Raw genomic sequence first — 19,362 nt, 5'->3', positions numbered from 1 at the left:
CAGAAAAACCGAGGAGTCTGGTTTCATCCTTGCTTACTAGGTATTAGGTGTGTAATTTTGTGCAAGTTACTCCCATTTCTTGTGTGTCATATTCCTCTTCTGAAAATCAGGAAAAATAAATTGTAGAGTTAATTTTAGGATTAAGTGATAATACTAAGAGGTTTTTAGAATGGCTATTTCTGATAATTGAGCCTCCAAACTGAGATGATAGGTGCTAAGAGATGAACATTGTTTAAAAAAAAGGAAAGATTTTTACAAAGGTGTTAGAAAAAATATACAATATTTACCAAAAGATATCCAAAAACTAGACTTGCCACCCTTAGGTTACCACTCACTTCTACATTTATATGGAGAATAATAAAGACTCAACAGAGAGACACATGGATGTTTGTGACTTTAAAAAGACTTTTCAGAGGCTTCTGTATTTTACCTTCCTTTGGATCTATGAGGGTGGTGATTTTTCCTTTTGCAAGACTAGCTAAGGGAGCCTCAAGAGATTTGATGGGACAGCAAGGGGCAGTTACAAGGAGACAAGACACACATATCTGGCTCCAGCCAGATGCTTTCTTAGCTGATAAATCTGAACTCTTCTGAGATGCTATAGAAGAGAGATGTGCTGAGAGGTGTTTTGGGAGCATATGGTCTGTCCCTCTGAAGTGTTTAATCAGGGCAAACACAGACTCATGTCTTTTTTTTTTTTTTCTGGAAAATTCTCCCCAAATGAGACTTTGGCTTGGTTGGACTCACCTGTGAGTCAAAGCAGAGGGACTGTGTTGGGGGGTTGGGGAGCCACTATACTGGGTGTTTGTGCTCTAGAGAAGAAATTAAATAAGAGGTCATAATTTGATACTAATCTTAGCTGGACTTAACAAACATATACTTGAAAAATGAGTTGGCTCATACATGGAAGCAACCAAGAGTGATTTTGCATATAAGTATACTACTCTAGGGACTTCCCTGGTGGTCCAGTGGTTAAGAATCTGCCTTGTAATGCAGGAAACACAGGTTTGGGTGGGGAACTAAGATCCCATATGCTGTGGAACAACTAAGACTGCAGGCTACAACTGCTGAGCCCGTGTGCCACAACTAGAAAAGCACATGCACTGCCAGCTAGAGAAGCCTGCACACAGCAATGAACACCCTGCGCAGCCAATAGGCAAACAACTAACCGAGGTGCAAGAAAGCAAGATCGGACAGAGATAATTTAAAGTGAGGGGTGAGAAAGGAATAAGCTTCTCATACACTACACACCACTGAACTCAGTTTTGTAGAACTATGAGTACGGTCTTACCAATTATATCTTTAAGAAATTATTCAAATCTTTTCATCTTCAACTGTTGATATCATCTCAGTCCAAATCAATGATTGGTCTCACTTAAATAACTGCACCAGCTTCCTCTTTGTTCAGCCTATTCTTTCTCTGCCCCTATTCAGTCTTCAGAGAATATTCAGGTTCTCCAAACACTCAAATACTCTCTGATTTACTCAGAACACATTTTAAGTCATGTTTAACTCCCTTGCTTAAACATTTCAATGGGCTTGTATTGCATTATTACAAAATCTGAGTTCCTTTGCCTCCACCTCCATGATCTCTCCTCTGCCCATTTCTCCCTGTTCCATCTGAGCTACTTCCCTTTTTCTTACTCTGCTCCTGGCTCTCTAATCTCCTGGTTTCATCTCCTGGCTCATGACATGCTTTCCTACATACAGTTCCCAGTGCCAGCAAAACCTTTCCCTTCCTTTCATCCCTTCAGATAGCCAAGTCATCTCCTTCCCTTTTCTTCATAGACTTCCTTGACCTCCGTAGCTAAATAAAGTTTTCTATGCATCCCTCCATCTTAACTATTTTCTCCTTCATAGCACTGATTTGCAGCTCATTATAACATTTACTAAAATTCCACTTGTATGTTTTTTAGTGCTAATTTCTTCTTGCAAAAAATAATGTGCTCCCACATGCCAAACAATGCCTGTACTTGATGCTCATGTGTGTGTATGTTTAGTGGTTCAGTCATGCCCAACTCTTTGTGACTCCAAGGACTGTGACCCACCAGGCTCCTCTGTCCATGAAATTTCCCAGGGAAAAATAATACAGTGAGTTGCCATTTCTTCCTCCAGGGGATCTTTCCAACCAAGCGATCAAACCCTTATCTCTTGCTTGGCAGATAGATTCTTTTCCACTGAGTCATCTGGGATATTTGTGAAAATGGATTATTGTGTTATTATTATTCTTGTTTTTATATTTATCATACAAAAGGCCTAAATGAGCTCTGAAGTTTTAATAGAAGCAAATATGGAAAACTATTTACTTACAGCCATTATGAACAAGCTTTTTTCTATTAACAAGACCTAGGTTTAACATGCTTGGCATGACTTGGGACAGATTTAATTAACATAATCCTTGGCTTTTTCATTTGTTAAAAGGGAATATAACAATACTTGACCAAGTAATTGCTGAGTATTAAATAAAATATTTAAAGAGCCTAGGGTTTGAAGTCCATATGGTACTCTGAGATTATGCTTAAAATTCCTCCTTCTCCAAACACACAGAAATTGAGATTGAAAACTGGAAATTAATGTAGATTATATACCTGTGATACAAATTTATGACTAAAGAGCTCTGGTCACCAGGAAAAGTACTGAAATGCAATCCAGGGTGTAAGCTAAAGTCATGGAAGTACTGGTTGGTGGGACAGAAGCAGGTAGGTAGCTTGGAGTTTACTGCTGCAAGAAAATAGACATCAAAAATCCCCCAACGTTTGTGAAAGGGAAGAAAACCACTCTCACTGTCAGAAAGTTCCTGCCAGAAAACTAGGTTTCTTATGTGTAGGAGGGCTGCTGAGTAAAGATGAGACATAAAGTCTATGCCTGGTCCACAGCTTTCATCTGGGGTAGTTGCAGGAAGCAGCAAAAGCAGGAGATTCACTACAGACTATTGGTTCCATCAGTGATTAAATGTGCAAGTATCTCCCGTACCATTGTCTTTTCATAGCCGTGTTAGAGTCTAGATTGTAGATAGCACAAAGATGACTCTAATGCATGAACACAGACAAGAAAAAAATTTTTAGAAGACCCTAGCCCTCAAGTTGGATCAAAAAATGTGTCCAAAGTCCAAGTTGAAAACTAACAGTGGAAAATGCAATCAAGGTATGAAGCAGGGAGCACAAACCCAGTGCTCTGGGACAACCTAGACAGGTGGGATGGGGTGGGAGGTGGGAGACAGGTTCAAGAGGGAGGGGACATATATATACCTATTGCTGATTCATGTTGATGTATGGCAGAAACCAACACCATATTGTAAAGCAATTATCCTCCAATTAAAAATAAATTTTAATAACATTAAGTAAAGACAATATCATTATTAAGAAATGAATTCATTTCTGATAAAAGCAAATTAGAACAATGTTAAGATGACTTCAATATGAATATGTCTATGAAATTCAAAGTCCAACAGATATAAGAATTACTGAGAGATTTTGTTAATATATAGAATTGGAGCTAGTAAATCTAGTTCAGGGCCTGGGATTATGCATTTTTTACAAGCTCCCAGGTGATACTGTCTCTGGTAATTAGAGAATCATACTTTCCATAGCAAATCCTCTGAGTATAGCAACAGATAAATGTAAGAAGAAACAAATTAGAAATTCTGGAAATCAAAATAAAAGATGGTGATAATGAGTAATTCAAAAAACAAGGAAGCTCCAGACTGGACAAAGACAATATTTGTATTGAAGCATTCAGAGGAGATTCAGCCCATCATGACAAGTGTTAGAAGAAAAAAGAAAACAGAGGAATTAACAGATATGCTTGCCTGCTAAGTCTCTTCAGCTGTGTCCAGATTTTTGTGACCCTATGGATTATAGACTGCCAGACTCCTCTGTCCATGGGATTCTCCAGGCAAGAATACTGGAGTGGGTTGCCATGCCCTTCTGCAGGAGATCTTCCCGACCCAGGGATCGGACCTGCATCTCTTATGACTTCTGCATTGGCAGGTGGGTTCTTTACCACTAGTGCCACCTGGGAACCCCAACAGACATGAAGGATGTATTAAGGACACTCTTACGTAGATTATCATTGAGAAATAGAGTGAGAAAGGCAAGGAGAAAATCCTTCCTGAGGAGGAAAAAGGGATCACCTTTAACACCAGCAGACTTAACCTCAGCAAGAGGTGCCAGAAGGAGGGAAGGAGGATGACTCCAAAGCACTGAAGCAAAGGAAACATATTCTGACAACTTTGTGATCAGATAAATTTCATTCACCTATGAAAATCTTGGAGAAGGAAATGGCAACCCACTCCAGTATTCACGCCTGGTAAATCCCAGGGATAGAGGAGCCTGGCGGGCTACAGTTCATGGAGTCACAGAGTCAGACATGACTGAAGCGTCTAAGCATGCAAGCATGAAAATCAAAGACTTTTAAAGTTATATAAAATCTAAGGAGGATAGTAATGCCTATGGATCCACCCACAATGACATAATTACATAAGGACTTACTTCAGGAAGAGAAGAAAAAGAAGACAGAATGAAGGAGTCAGAAAAACGAAGACAGAAATCAAGGAAGTGGTGAAATACAACAGTAAGTGAATCTATCTGTCTCTCCAACTATTATGGTTAGTTCTATGTGTCAACTTGAATGGGCAACAGGATACTCAGATACTTGTTATTGTTGTTTAGCTGCTAAGTCATGTTCGACTCTTTGTGATGGGATTTCCAGGCAAGAATACTGGAGTGAGTTGCCATTTCCTTCTCCAGGGAGATCTTCCTGACCCAGGGATCAAACCCAAGTCTCATGTCTCCTGCAGTGAAAGGTGGGTTCTTTACCACTGAGCCCCCAAGGACATCCTACTCAGATATTTGGTTAAACATTATGCTAGGTGTGTCTGTGAGTGTGTTTCTGGATGAGATTAATATTTGAATCTGTAGACTGAATAAAGCAGATTGCCTTCTGCAGTGTAGGTAGGCCACATCCAATCTATTGGAGGCCTAAATAGAACAAAAAGGGGAGCAAGAGAGAATTCACTGTCTCTGCCTATCTTTTTGCACGGACATCAGCTCTCCAGGCTTAGGCCTTGGAGTCTGCCTGGAACGACAAGGTCAATTCTCCTAGTTCTCATGCTTCTGAACTCAGAAGCATGTCGGAGAGACATGCTTTTATGTCGGAGAGACATAAAATGTAGGAGCATAAAGCTGAATACATAGATATGTCAGAGAAAGAAATGAGACAAAGATTGAAACACAGAGAACATTAATCTAAAACTATTAATCATAATCAAAATGGAATGACATTATCCTAAGGATGTTATATAAATAGCATAACTACAACCTCAACAATACACCAAAGATAGATGACATGTAAGAGTACCATGTGCTCTGCTGGGGAGCCAGGTTGCTGATTGCAGATCTCAGAATTCTTGGCTTCCACAATAGTATGAGTCAATTCCTTAAAATAAATCTATTTATGTTTATATTATTGATTCTGTTTCTCCAGAGAACCTTAATCATTTGTCTATCCCATTAGCTATCATCTAGCTAGTGACTTACTGTTATATCAGTTTATTTATAAGAATGAAAACTGAACAAAATAAATGTCATAGTTTAAGGGAATCATAACAAGTGAGATGGAAAGTGCTATTCTGTGCTTAGTGAAATCTCTTCAGGTGTGGGTTTGATTTATGGTTAAATATAACCTTTAAACCATATTTAAAGGTTAAATATATGCCAATTAATATAAAAAACTTACACTTTAAATATGTCTATTAGGCTCAAAATTAGAAAAAGAAAAATTAAAGACATATTCATCATTTCAATAAGAAAAAGGAAAGGAGAAAATTAAAATGACATAATAAATAGAAACCCACAGAGACCAGACATAAATCCAAATATTATCTTTATGAAAATGGAATGTGATTATCTTACTAACAAATACTATAAGGTTTTATTTTAAAATACTATCTACTATTCGGAGAGACATAAAATGTAGGAGCATAAAGCTGAATACATAGATATGTCAGAGAAAGAAATGAGACAAAGATTGAAACACAGAGAACATTAATCTAAAACTATTAATCATAATCAAAATGGAATGACATTATCCTAAGGATGTTATATAAATAGCATAACTACAACCTCAACAATACACCAAAGATAGATGACATCATTAATGCATAAGAATATAACAACATAGTTTTAAAATATTTAAAGCAAAATACTACAAAAACTAAAAATAAAATTTTAACCTATCCAGTCTAATAGGTGGATGTTGATCCTTACACACATAATAAGGACATAAATTCTTTTCAAGGACATATGAAGTGAAGTGAAGTGCAAGTCGCTCAGTCATGTTTGACTCTTTTGTGACCACATGGACTATAAAATCCATGGAATTCTCTAGGCCAGAATACTGGAGTGGGTAGCCTTTCTCTTCTCCAGGGGATCTTCTCAACCAAGGGATAGGACTCAGGTTTCCCAAATTGCAGGCAGATTCTTTACCAGCTGAGCCACAAGGGAAGCCCAAGATACTGGAGTGGATAGCCTATCTCTTCAGCGGGTCTTCCCGATCTGGGAATTGAACCGGGGTCTCCTGCATTGCTGGTGGATTCTTTACCAACTGAGCTATAAAGGAAGCCATATAGAATATATTTAAAATAGATAATAATGTATTGATGAAGTTTTAAAAATAAAAAATCTGATATTATGGAAATCACAGTGTAATTCAATCTAAACATTAAAACAAGCAAACAAACCCAGAAAACAACAAACATCCAAATGAAAAGTATAGAGCACATGTGTAAATGATAAGAGATAAATAGGAAATTGGGTTTCCCAAGTGGTGCTAGTAGTAAAGAACCTGCCTGCCAATGCAAGAGGTGTAAGAGATGAGGGTTTCATCCCTGGTCAGGAAGATCCCTTGGAAGAGGAAATGGCTACATACTTCAATATTTTTGCTTGGAGAATCCCAGAGACAGAAGAGCCTGGTGGGTTACAGTCCATAGAGTTGCAGAGAGTCAGACATGACTGAAGCGACTTAGCATGCAGGCACGCAAACAGAAAATCACATGAAAAATTGCATGCTGTTTAGAGCAGGATAAAAATGAAAGTAATAGATATAACAACTTGTCAGATGTGGTCAAAGTGGTGATTAGAGGCAAATTATAATGGAGGGTGTATGAATTAAATAATAAGAAAGGATGAAATTACATTAATTAAAATTTTTCACTCAAGAAAATAGGAAAAAAGTACAGAGTAAATAGAAAAGTAGGAGAAAGAAATTCTTAAGAATCAGACATTAATAAAACAAGTATTAAGTCATGGAGAAAGGCACTAAATAGATAATAAAACAAAAAACTGATTCTTTAAGAGTAAAAATACAAGACTATCTATTAGGAGAATCTAGGGAATTAAGAAAAGGGAAAAAAGCACAGAGAAGGTAAATTAATATTAAAATAGAAAAGATAAATTAGTAGAAGATGTTTAAAAATCTTCAGACTTGTGAAAACATTAATGACAATATATTTGAAAAAGAGTAATATAGATGATATTTTAGAAACAAATATTTTAAACTAATATTTATTACATATCATTAATATAAAATTGTGAATCAGTGGCCAGAAAAAACTTTCTATAAAAAGTTTCAGAAAAGAAAAGAAGGCTCAAATAGGTTTGGACTGAGTGACTAACATTTAACACACTTATGTTTGGAGCAGACTTAACAAGCCTTTCAGGAAAGAAATAATCCTTATCTTACAAAAGATTGTCAGAGAATTAAAAAGAGAAAAAAGAACTCCCCAACATATTTTACCAGTTCTGTGACCTCAATTATAAAACTGCACACAAAAAAAATACAAAAAAAAAACCTGTTAGAAGAAACTCACTTATACATGTAAGTGCAGAAAGCATAAATACAGTGTCACCAAATTGAAACCTGCAATGTATGTATATAAACTATATCACATTTTAATTTGTTTTGTTCCAGCAATAGAAAAAGGGTTTTAGCATCAGAAAGTATAAAACGGTGTTTATATATTTTAAGAAATAAGTTCATAAGTTCATCTCAGTTTCACGAAGGCTATAGCCTCCCCAATATCCATAGCTCTTCTTCTTGAGCTATATTTCAGTCCTTAATAGGAAGTGCCATCAATTACTATGTCAATATTCTTTCAAACTTTTATTTTAAAAATTGTGTGTGTGTGCACTTAGTCGCTCAGTTGTGTCTGACTCTTTACGACTCCATGGACTGTAGCCCAACAGGCTCCTCTGGCCATGGAGATTCTCTAGGCAAGACTACTGGAGTGGGTTCCCGTGCCTTCTTCCAGGGGATCTTCCCAACCCAGGGACTGAACCCAGTTCTCCCACATTGCAGACGGATTCTTTACTGTCTGAGCCACCAGGGAAGCCCCAGATTGTACACTCATGCTGATAATTTCTTGGGTATTTGTAGGTTTATATTTGTATTTATTTAAAATTTCATGGAATTTCCATGAAAGTTCAAGGTTTCTCATTTATAAATGAGAAACTTATTACTCTTGAAATAAGAAGACATCATTTGGGAGGAATATTGTAAAATAACCTTGTATGTTCATAATCATGATATAACTGTTTTGTGAACAAATCAAAACCATCTTTCAAATGAAAGAATGCATTGTAATTGTCATATTTACTCAACTATGACCTTGTGAAACTAGGACTCTCTTGTGCACCTGACATCAAGGAGTAGGATTTGGTTTCTCCCAATGTCTTCATAGTCATTCCAGTGTTAAAGATATCTGTTAAATATGTTATATTTCACACATTCAATAACATTTCAGAGTGTTCAAGAGCTTTTGAAATTGTTAAATATATATGGTCAAAATTGTGAGATTCTCTGTAATTCATGGTAGTGAGACAGCCTTCTAGAAATAGCATTTTTATATTAGAAAAAATAACTGATACTTCTGTTCAATTATTGAAGCCTATTGTACAGAAATCACATGATGGAAATTATTAATAATTGTATATTGTACTTGTATAGTGTATTGATGTTTTATAAGTTCTTTTTAAAATTTAAATATTGTTGACATAAAATCCTAAGTACTTTTTATATATGATCTTATTTTTAGCTCCTTTTAGTAAATTAAAATATCAATCAATTTAAGTATGTCTCAGTCATTTCTTGCTAGGATATAATAAACACACTCATTTATCTTATGAATAAATTATACTGGAATGTTTTCTTTTATTCAATGTGGCAATGTTTTTAAAAATTTCATGTTATATATCAATTTCAGTTCCTGTTAAAATCTTCCTGTAGCACCAGGTTTTGGATGACAATGTCCTTTTCTTATACTTGTTTGCTCTTATCTACTGTGAAGAAATTCTTTTATTTTCTCTTCTTTAAAGTTTGTTTTATATCTCTTTGTCAAATATGTCAGCCATTTATTTGCCCCATATAAATTTGAAAGAAACAATAAAAACAATTCTTGCCTTTAGTGGCTTGAATTAAAGTGAAAATTACAAGTTTTCCTAATTTTACCCTTAGATTTAGTCCAACGATAGCCTTTAAAAAATTAACCTCACTCTATTACATTTAATGTAAAACTGCTTTTTAGAGAGATCTTTATAAAGATAGTTAAATTATTCTTTTTTAAAAATATATGAAGATTTTTGGATAAAAATGTATTTTTAAATTATAGGTATACACTTGACCTATATTCTTATGTTATACTCAAGTATTGCACTTAATCATTACCAAATGTTGACACTTAATATTAAAATATTAAAAAGGGGAGGAAAAAATTTATTTATATAATAATGCTGGTTAAAAACTTAGAGAAAATGATAGAAATAGAAAAAATCAACAGTTAACCACTACAGTAGTAGTGATTGACTAGGCAAAAAGTCAAAAGTTAATGAGAAATCTTTATATTATAAATGTTAGGATATAACTGTCTAAAATTATTTTTCACAGATCACTAATTAATGGAAAAAGAAGCAAAAACTTAATTTTACAGTGGAAATAACTGTCAAATACTATCTTAAGTAAATGACCAAACTTAATATCACCAATTATGGGACTATTAAATAACTACTAATATTATTTGTTCTTCTTAAACATAATGTTTTTATTGCAATAAAGAGTTATGGATTTTTTCTCTAAATGATTAATTTTCATGAATTTTTACCCAAACACATATAAGACATAAAATGATATCAAAACAGTGCTTATTTTAATGCAATGGAGTATTTTTCTTCAACAGTAAAGCATAGGTTTTTAAAAATGAACAGGAAAATAAGCTTTTTTTTTTTTCTTTCTATATAATGATTTATTTCATATCCTGATAGAGAAAATTGCAAGTTATGGTCACAAATACTAGTAATAAGCTTTTGTACTTTATAAAATTGTGGGAAAAGTAATATTTTCTAAGATCAACTATGGAACTTATAGATATTTACAAAATAGATAAAGAGATGTTGAAAATGTGTCTGGTTTAGCCTGTGAAAATCTCTGAATTTTTTATACTAAAACACTCTGTTAGGCTTTAATTCTCAGTCCTGTGGGATTGATGTGTCTCTACACGATCACTGTTTAGTCTCTAAGTCCTCTTTGTGACCCCTTCAACTGTAGCCTGCCAGTGTTCTCTGTGGGATTTTCCAGGCAAGAATACTGGAATAGGTTGCTGTTTCCTTCTCCAGGGATCTGCCTAAGTAGGGATCGAACCCACATCTCCTATATTGGTAGGCAGATTCTCTACCACTGAGTCCCCTGGGAAGCCCAAACAAACATTACTACAATTAAAATTTAATTAACAGATTAAAAAATTATCACCTGACTTGTAGAAAACAGTGTGTTGGAAACTTTCTTCCTATTTTAAAGCTTCATAGTCTAGTAGCTTGATTAAGACAAACTTGCCAGTTTTACATATGCGATCAGGGTTAATAAAAAAAAAGCTGATTTCCCCTCCAGATCTATTGATTCATAATATCTGTTGTCATTAGAGTATCCAAAATTTGTATAGAAAGATGTGCTGTGCTGTGCTTAGTTGCTCAGTTGTGTCTGACTCTTTATGAATCCATTGACTGCTGCCCGCCAGGATCCTCTGTCCATGAGGATTCTCCAAATAAGAATACTGGAGTGGGTTGCCATGGCCTCTTCCAGGGGATCTTCCCAATCCAGGGATTGAACCAAAGTCTGCCACACTGCAGGCAGATTCTTTACTGACTGAGCCACCAAGCCCAAGAATACTGGAGTCGGTAACCTATTTCTTCTCTAGGGGATCTTCCCTACTCAGGAACCGAACTGGGGTCTGCTTCAGTCATGTCTGACTCTGTGCGACCCCAGAGATGGCAGCCTACCAGGCTTTTCTGTCCCTGGGATTCTCCAGGCAAGAACACTGGAGTGGGTTGCCATTTCCTTCTCCAGTGCATGAGAGTAAAAAGTGAAAGTGAAGTTGCTCAGTTGTGTCTGACTCTTCGCAATCCCATGGACTACAGCCCACCAGGCTCCTCCATCCATGGGATTTTCCAAGCAAGAGTACTGGAATGGGGTGCCATTGCCTTCTCCGTCCGACAATGCAGATGGATTCTTTACCAGCTAAGCTACCAGAGATGCCCCATGGAAAGATGGTACTTGATCTCACATTTTGGTTTGACCCAGAAGGACATGAAATGGTTAATTTGAAAATCCCAACTTTTTGTTACCAATTGATGATTAAAAAAAAAAAAAAATGAGTTCAGAGCACCTATGCCTAGTGATATAGCCTGGAAAGATTAATAAACAAAGAGAAAGAGAATTTTGACATTTCTTAATGATAAATTACATCATATTCCCATAGCAGGAGCTATATATAGATAAAAATATATTTCTCTCTTACTGTTACTTATATGGCAGTGCATCTGAAGCCAGGTATTTTTGCTCTAATGTTTGTGTCTGTATGGTTATTTGACCTAATTGCCTAATCTCCAAAAATGTCATAAAGCACCTGAGCTATCTCGCGGAATAGTCTTTAAAAAGATAGGACTTGGAATGCCCTCACCCATCCTGAAAGGCTCTGTGCTTCTTTAAGAGCCAAGCCCTGGCTAGTGCTACTGTATCTCTAATTGTATAATGTGTTATTCTTGAGTGTATATTTCAGATTTTCTGAATCAGGGGACCAGGACTGAGGTAAGAGAAAGCCATGTTGGATTAGGGATAGATTTCTCCTTAAAGGAGAACCATGATAAATAGCCATTTGTTTGAAAAAGGATGCAGTCAGATGGGAGGGAGAGGACTCTTGTCAACATGGTGGGCTGAACTAATGGGGGTGGGTCCCCACATTAAGAAATATGTAAATTCTAGTTGCATATAATTAAGCTCAGAGGACTTCTCAGTGGCTCAGTGGTAGAGTCCTCCTGCCAGTGCAGGAGACCCAGGAGACCTGGTTTCAATCCCTGGATTGGGAAGATCCCCTGGAGAAGGAAATGGCAACCCACTCCAGTTTTCTAGGATGGGAAATCCCAAGAACAGAGGAACCTGTTGGGCTACAGTCCATATCATCACAAAGTATCAGACACTACAAATTAAGCTCAAGAAATGTAAAGAAAATCGATTCTAACTTATAAGTTAAAAGAGGATAAAGTAAAACTGCAACTAGGAAGTAAGGTTAACCATTTCAGGTGACATCAAAAGGTGATACATAAGTTAAGTTCCAGTAAGAAAATGGCCATGACATAGACCATCACATTCAGCTACTGGGAAATGAAACCAATAATTTTGCATTAAATCAACATTGAGGAAATACTGCCTCATCTTTGAAATGATCCTATAGGTTTTTATTGCAATGTCTTAGATATGAAGCAAGGAAGCAAGATGCCTATAAATTATCAATGAGTATTAGAAATTCCATGTCAAAAATTAATTTTTAAAGTGTTTTGAATTTAGATAACCCATATAATTACAAAGCATGAAATTTTTTATAGAAAGTCTTTTCATTTCAGGGTTATTAAACCAAAAACCAATTTTCACAATACCTATGAAATAATTGACAAAGAACTAAAGATAGTAGAGGACTATGAAAAAGCATGTCTATACTGTTCTAAGTGAGAAATGGACTAGAAACTGTGAGAATAAAGGATATTATATAAAAATAGCAGGCAAACAAAATACTAGAAATCTTGTAAACAAAAATGTAGTCCTTGAATTAAACAAAAAAGCAAAAAAATAGACGAATGAAACCAATGATGAGACATAACCTTGGAGAGAATAAATAAACTGGAGGTAAAATATAGATACAGAAGAAAGAAAAACAAGTCTAGAAACTGGGGTTTCACAGCACAATCATTGTTAAAGTCTTAGTGTATTTGCATTTTTCATGAACTACAATGGAATTTAGAACAGTACTATTAATTGTTTTTCTCTTATAACTGAATTTTTCTGTAGTGTTCTCACCACTTCAGAAATTGTACATATCAATTTCTAACACACATAACATACATGCAGTACTTAACATTGCATAAGTTATTGTGGACATTTATTGTGACATAAAATAATTTGAGTCCGGCACTTTGAAATCTCCACTGATGTCTTTTTAGACATGTTGAGAGGGTTCTCAATGTATCTATTCTGAATGGACTTGCTTACCATGGAGACAGATGTTGGGAAGAAGTGCATGGAATTCAAAATAGCAGATGCCTGAAGTGATGTCAAATAAATCCTAGTATTCCACAGTAGGCTTTATGGAAAAGTGTTAGTCACTCAGTTATGTCTGACTCTTTTGCAACCCCATGGAACTGTAGCCCACCAGGCTTCACAGTCCATGGAATTCTCCAGGCAACAGGATCAGAGTGGGTAGCCATTCCGTTCTCCAGGGCATCTTCCTAACTCAGGGACTAAACCCAGGTCTCCTGCATTGCAGGCAGATTCTTTACCATCTGAGCCACCTGGGAAACTTTATGGGAAGATGATCTTAAAAAGATGACTAAGGAAAAGAACTTTGGTTGAAGAATGAGTTCCAGAAAAAGATGTAGAGCTGTATTGAAGCTTAACAGATAAAATCTTCATATAATACTGAGTTCTTATGAGTATTTTATTCTTAGCATTTGACATAAGCATTGAAGAATGCGTTGAATGTTGACAAAAAGAGAAAGCAAAACAAACAAGATTTTATGCAAAATAAAGAAGGACATATCATGAACAATGGCAAGCTTGAACTAGAAAAGAGTGCACATGTTCTTTAACCAATAAATAGATGAATGCACATTTAATGTGGAGATATAATCAGATAGTTAGAAATAAGAAGTAGAGCTTGAAGGGAAATTTAAGAACTATAGAGGGGTTTCCTGGTGGCTCAGCTGGTAAAGAATCTGTCTGCAGTGCAGGAGACCTGGATTTGATCCCGGGGTTGGAAAGATTCCCTGGAGAAAGGAAAGGCTACTCACTCCAGTATTCTGGCCTAGAGAATACTAGGAGTATTCTATACATGGACTGTATAGTCCATGGGGTTGCAAAGAGTTGGACACAGCTGAGTGACTTTCACTTTCACTTTTCATAAAACATAAATTAAGAAAAGTAGGCAGTTAAGGAACTACAGAGCTTGCTAAAATGAAGGCAAGATATCATGAAAAAGAGAAGATGAGTTAGAGAATTAAATCTTACTTCCCTGGTGGCTCAGATTGTAAAGACTCTGCCTGCAATGTGGGAGACCTGGATTTCAATCCCTGTGTTGGGAAGATCCCCTAAGGAGGGCATGGCAACCCACTCCAGTATTCTTGCTTGGAGAATCCCCACGAACAGAGAAACTTGGTGGGCTACAGTCTATGGGGTTGCAAAGAGTTGGACACGACTGAGCGACTAGGCACAGCACAGCAAAAGAGAATACTCAAGCTGGGAGTATTGTTGTCCAATACTAAGCTATTGTAAGACAGAAGAATGAAATAATGGAAGAGTGTTTGGGGGAAGGTATTTAAGTAAGGCATAACGTGTAACCGAATTATTAGATGACCTTTATCGGTGCATGTTAGCATGATAGTGGCATTTCAGTTTTTAAAGTGTTGTGCTACTTATCCCAAAATACATTCCTCAAGTCATCCTGGCTGCACCTATCTTCTGGTGAAGCTACAAAATATAGTTATTTCACTTGAGGACTTCTTGATACTGCAGCCTAAACTTTAATTAAGATAAAGCAGAAATTATAATATAAACATAATATGCGACCTTGATTTCTGGTCAGGTGGGATGGACCCATAAAGTTGGAAAGTTGGTGACCCTTGTAATGTCATCACAGTTGGTAAAGTCATATTTGAAAACTTGTAAAGCAGAACACATGGTTCTTGAGCCTGTATCTCTGGGGGAAATAGTTGTAAAAAGCCATAATACGAATTCTGATCCTTACTTATTTTTATGCAACTTATTAAAATAAAGTAGTAACTCCAAGCAATACTTTACTTACTTTCAAAACAAGATTTTACTTACTTTATGGGCACACTTTCTGGGCTGCATACCTATGAACTACTTTTCTCATCTTCACACTTATAGCCAGGTATGGCTCTGTAGGTTAAGTGCTCACCAGGAAAATATGAACAGAAGTGAGGGATGCTTGTTCAAAAGAAGACTTCTTACCCTTGTCTTCCTTTCTTCCCTTTTGCAGATTGAAATGTCCGTTGTGATGGAAGTACAACATCAAACCATGCTGATGAAGCCAATAGCTATGGAAATGATGGAGCATGAAATAAGAAAACAAATCCCTGGGGTGGTGGAGGGCGGGGCGGGAATCACAGAACAAACCTGCTCCATGTACCTAGACTCTTTGGGCTTTTAAGTGGTTCTGTGTGTGTGAAAGAACTTTCAATCTAATTTAAGTTCTTGCTTAATTTAAGCCTTTGCCAACAAAAGTCCCTCTAGTCACAGCTATGGTTTTTCAAGTAGTCATGTATGAATGTGAGAGTTGGACTATAAAGAAAGCTGAGCACTGAAGAACTGATGCATTTGAACTGTGGTGTTGGAGAAGACTCTTGAGAGTCCCTTGGACTGCAAGGAGATCCAACCAGTCTATTCTAAAGGAAATCAGTCCTGAATACTTATTGGAAGGACTGATGCTGAAGCTGAAGCTTTAATACTTTGGCCACGTGATGCAAAGAAGTGACTCACTAGAAAAGACCCTGATGCTGGGAAAGATTAAAGGCGGGAGGAGAAGGGGATGACAGAGGATGAGATGGTTGGATGGCATCACTAACTCGATGGACATGAGTTTGAGTAAGGTCCAGGAGTTGGTGATGAACAGGGAAGCCTGGTGTGCTGCAGTCCATGGGTCACAAAGAGCCGGACACAACTTAGTGACTGAACCGAACTGAACCAAAGCCCCTTGCATTTTGTCAGCAGTGTACCCTGTATCTTAATAAAACTTTAGAAGAATATGGGTTGATTGCTACTTAAAGTGGATGCATAAATTGAGTTTTTATAATTAAAAAATTGACTCATTTATAGAGTGGAAAGAGACAGATGGATTGTTAGAAATAACTAACTTAATATCTTGTCATAGTTTCTTACATGCTTAGGAAGTAAAATATTAATCACAATTTTAAGAGGAACATTTACAGTCATGAAACTTTATCATAGATATCTTCTCCAACTGTCAGAAAAATATGTATATAATATGTATATGTAAAATACTATATGAGCTTCCCAGATGGCTCAGTGGGTAAAGAATCCACCGCAATGGAGGAGAGGCAGGAGACACAGGTTTAATCCCTGGGTCAGGAAGATCCCTTGGAGGAAGGCATGGTAACCACTCCAGTATTCTTGCCTGAAAGATCCCATGGACAGAGGACCCTGGAGAGCTACAGTCCATAGGGTTGCGGAGTTGGATAGGACTGAGCATGCACACACACACACACATTTATAGTATATACAGTAAAACACTAGACAGAAAAATATTGCATATTACTCTCTATGTATTCAAAAGTATTTCATGTATATCCATATAGTACTCTCCACACATTCAGAGGATTGAATTTCCACAATTCACAGAACAGAACTTTCTAGGTGTTCTATAATTAGGTAGAAAATAGTTACTTATAAGAAAACATCCAGAAATGTATCATTAACTCTCTGAATGTGTGAATGAATCTGACATTTCCCAGGAGCTAATGAGATACATGCTCACTAACTTGTCAAGCATTCTTTTTTGGAAATCTTAAAAAGACAAGTCTTCTAAATCTGAGTCATTAAGGTGATACCAAGTCAAAATACACCAAAAAAATGAGAATTAGATTTCTGTTCTCTAATAGCGTTTCATGTGGAAAAGCAAGGTCTCTACTGAATTGGATAGATTTGACTTAGAATCCTGATCCTGTGGATGACTCGTTGTCATCTTAAAAAATTTGTTCCATTTCTTGGAGTCCTGTGCATGGTGAAAACTTAGAAGTCAGAACACTCAAGACTTAGTCTCTGCTATTGCCAATGTTGTGACTGCTTTTGCTTTCCCCTTCCTTTCTTTTGCATTCTCTCCATTTTATTTTGTAACCATACTTTTAGAATGCAAAATCCAGTGTCCTAATTATCAGCTCAGATTTAGACCACTTTATCTCCTAATGCTTAAAGTGTTTTAGTCCCACACAACTAATTATAGGCAGTGGAGTGCTGCTGGATTCAAATTCATCTTGGATCTATCCCTTTAAGTAAGTATTTTGATGTGCATGCAGATATTAAACTGTTTGCACTTGTAAAAATAAGCCTAAAAAACTTCCATTCATTATCTTCACTTTTTTGAACTATTCATGTATTTTTCCCATTTATCAATCATATTTTTCTTCATTTTTGTTTTTAAGATAGCATCTTTTCTCTAAAAATCATCTTTTATCAATTATGTTGTGAATATTTTCTCCCAGATTATAATTTACCCTTTAATTTTTTAAGGATGCATTTAATAAATACTTATTCTTTAGCGCATTTGTATTTATACAAACTTTTCTTCTAAGACTAGCACTGTGTCTTGTTTAAGAAATTCTATTCTTTTCCCAACATAATAAAATGCTTCCCTAAACATTATTTTGAAATTATTAAAACTTTTTCTGCCACATTTAAACCTTTAATCTTTTGAGGTTTGAATATTGCCCTTGATATAAGGAAGGATTTTATCATACCTAATGATTCTCCTCTATTAGATAATAATGCCTTTAGGTCTCTCAATTTCTTTAATTTGTGACTGTCATTTTACCTGTCATAATTTTAAATTAAATTTACAGGAATAAACACAATTTAATCATAAATTGTTCCAGAGCTAGTGGCTTTTTATTTGCTAAGTTTCCATTTAAGATGTTTTCATCTGTATTTATTTCAGACTGGTCTCTATCATTTCCATGTCTTTTTAAGCTCATATTACAGGATTAAATATATTCTAAAAGTTCCCAAATTATGAATATACAGCTCAGTGAATTTGTCCAAAGTAAATATACTCATGTATCTTGGATCAAGAAATAGAATACTATAAACATCCCCAAAGCTTTCCTTGTGATTCTTTGAAATCATCATCTTGTATTCAGAGTTCTGAATACCTTTAATCACAAATTTAAATAAATTGTAATTAAAATTAAAGCATTGATATACATAACAATTTGAATAAACTTGAGAAATTATACTTTATGTAAAAAGCCAATCTCAGAAGATACATACTACATGATCTCATTTATTTAACATTCATGAAATAACATATTTATAGAGATGGAGGACAGATTACCATGTTAGTGATTGCCAGATTAGAGATTTGAGGGATAGCATGTCAGTTCAGTTCAGTTCAGTCTCTCAGTCATGTCCATCAAGAAATAACATATTTGTAGAGATGGAGAACAGATTATCATGTTAGTGGTTGCCAGATTAGAGATTTGAGGGATAGCATGTAAATCTACATAAAACAATGTATGTGCTAAAGTTGATTAAATCTACACATGCACACACACACATACAGATATGAGTGCATTTATAACTAGTGTAATCTGAATAATTCATGTTGGTTTTAGCAATGTCAGTTTCCTGGTTGTAATGCTATACTATAGCTATGCAAGATGTTAATAGAGGGGAAGCTAAGTGAAGAGTGGAAAGTAAATGCCTACATTTCTTTGCAATATTCTGTGGATACATAATTATTTTAAAATAAAACAAAAATATTTTAAAAAGCACAATTTTGAGTGCTTTATTTTATTTTTTTTTCTTTTAATTAATTTTATTTTATTTTTAAACTTTACATAATTGTATTAGTTTTGCCAAATATCAAAATGAATCCACCACAGGTATACATGTGTTCCCCATCCTGAACCCTCCTCCCTCCTCCCTCCCCATACCATCCCTCTGGGTCGTCCCAGTGCACCAGCCCCAAGCATCCAGTATCGTGCATTGAACCTGGACTGGCATCTCGTTTCATAC

At 35.8% G+C, this 19,362-nt stretch overlaps 1 long non-coding RNA gene across 1 annotated transcript in view; it reads left to right on the top strand.

Moving 5' to 3' along the window:
* Positions 1–19,121, top strand: part of LOC132346787 (uncharacterized) — a 175,982-nt gene extending 156,861 nt beyond the window's left edge. The window contains exon 2 of the long non-coding RNA XR_009496737.1: positions 15,593–19,121. This is a non-coding gene — a long non-coding RNA (uncharacterized lncRNA). The remainder of the gene's footprint in view (positions 1–15,592) is intronic.
* The last annotated feature ends 241 nt before the right edge of the window (positions 19,122–19,362 follow it).

Source organism: Bos taurus, chromosome 12 (assembly GCF_002263795.3).
Source record: "Bos taurus isolate L1 Dominette 01449 registration number 42190680 breed Hereford chromosome 12, ARS-UCD2.0, whole genome shotgun sequence".
NCBI lineage: Eukaryota > Metazoa > Chordata > Mammalia > Artiodactyla > Bovidae > Bos > Bos taurus.
The sequence above is the reverse complement of the archived record's forward strand: the minus strand, read 5'-3'. Positions and strand labels throughout refer to the sequence as shown.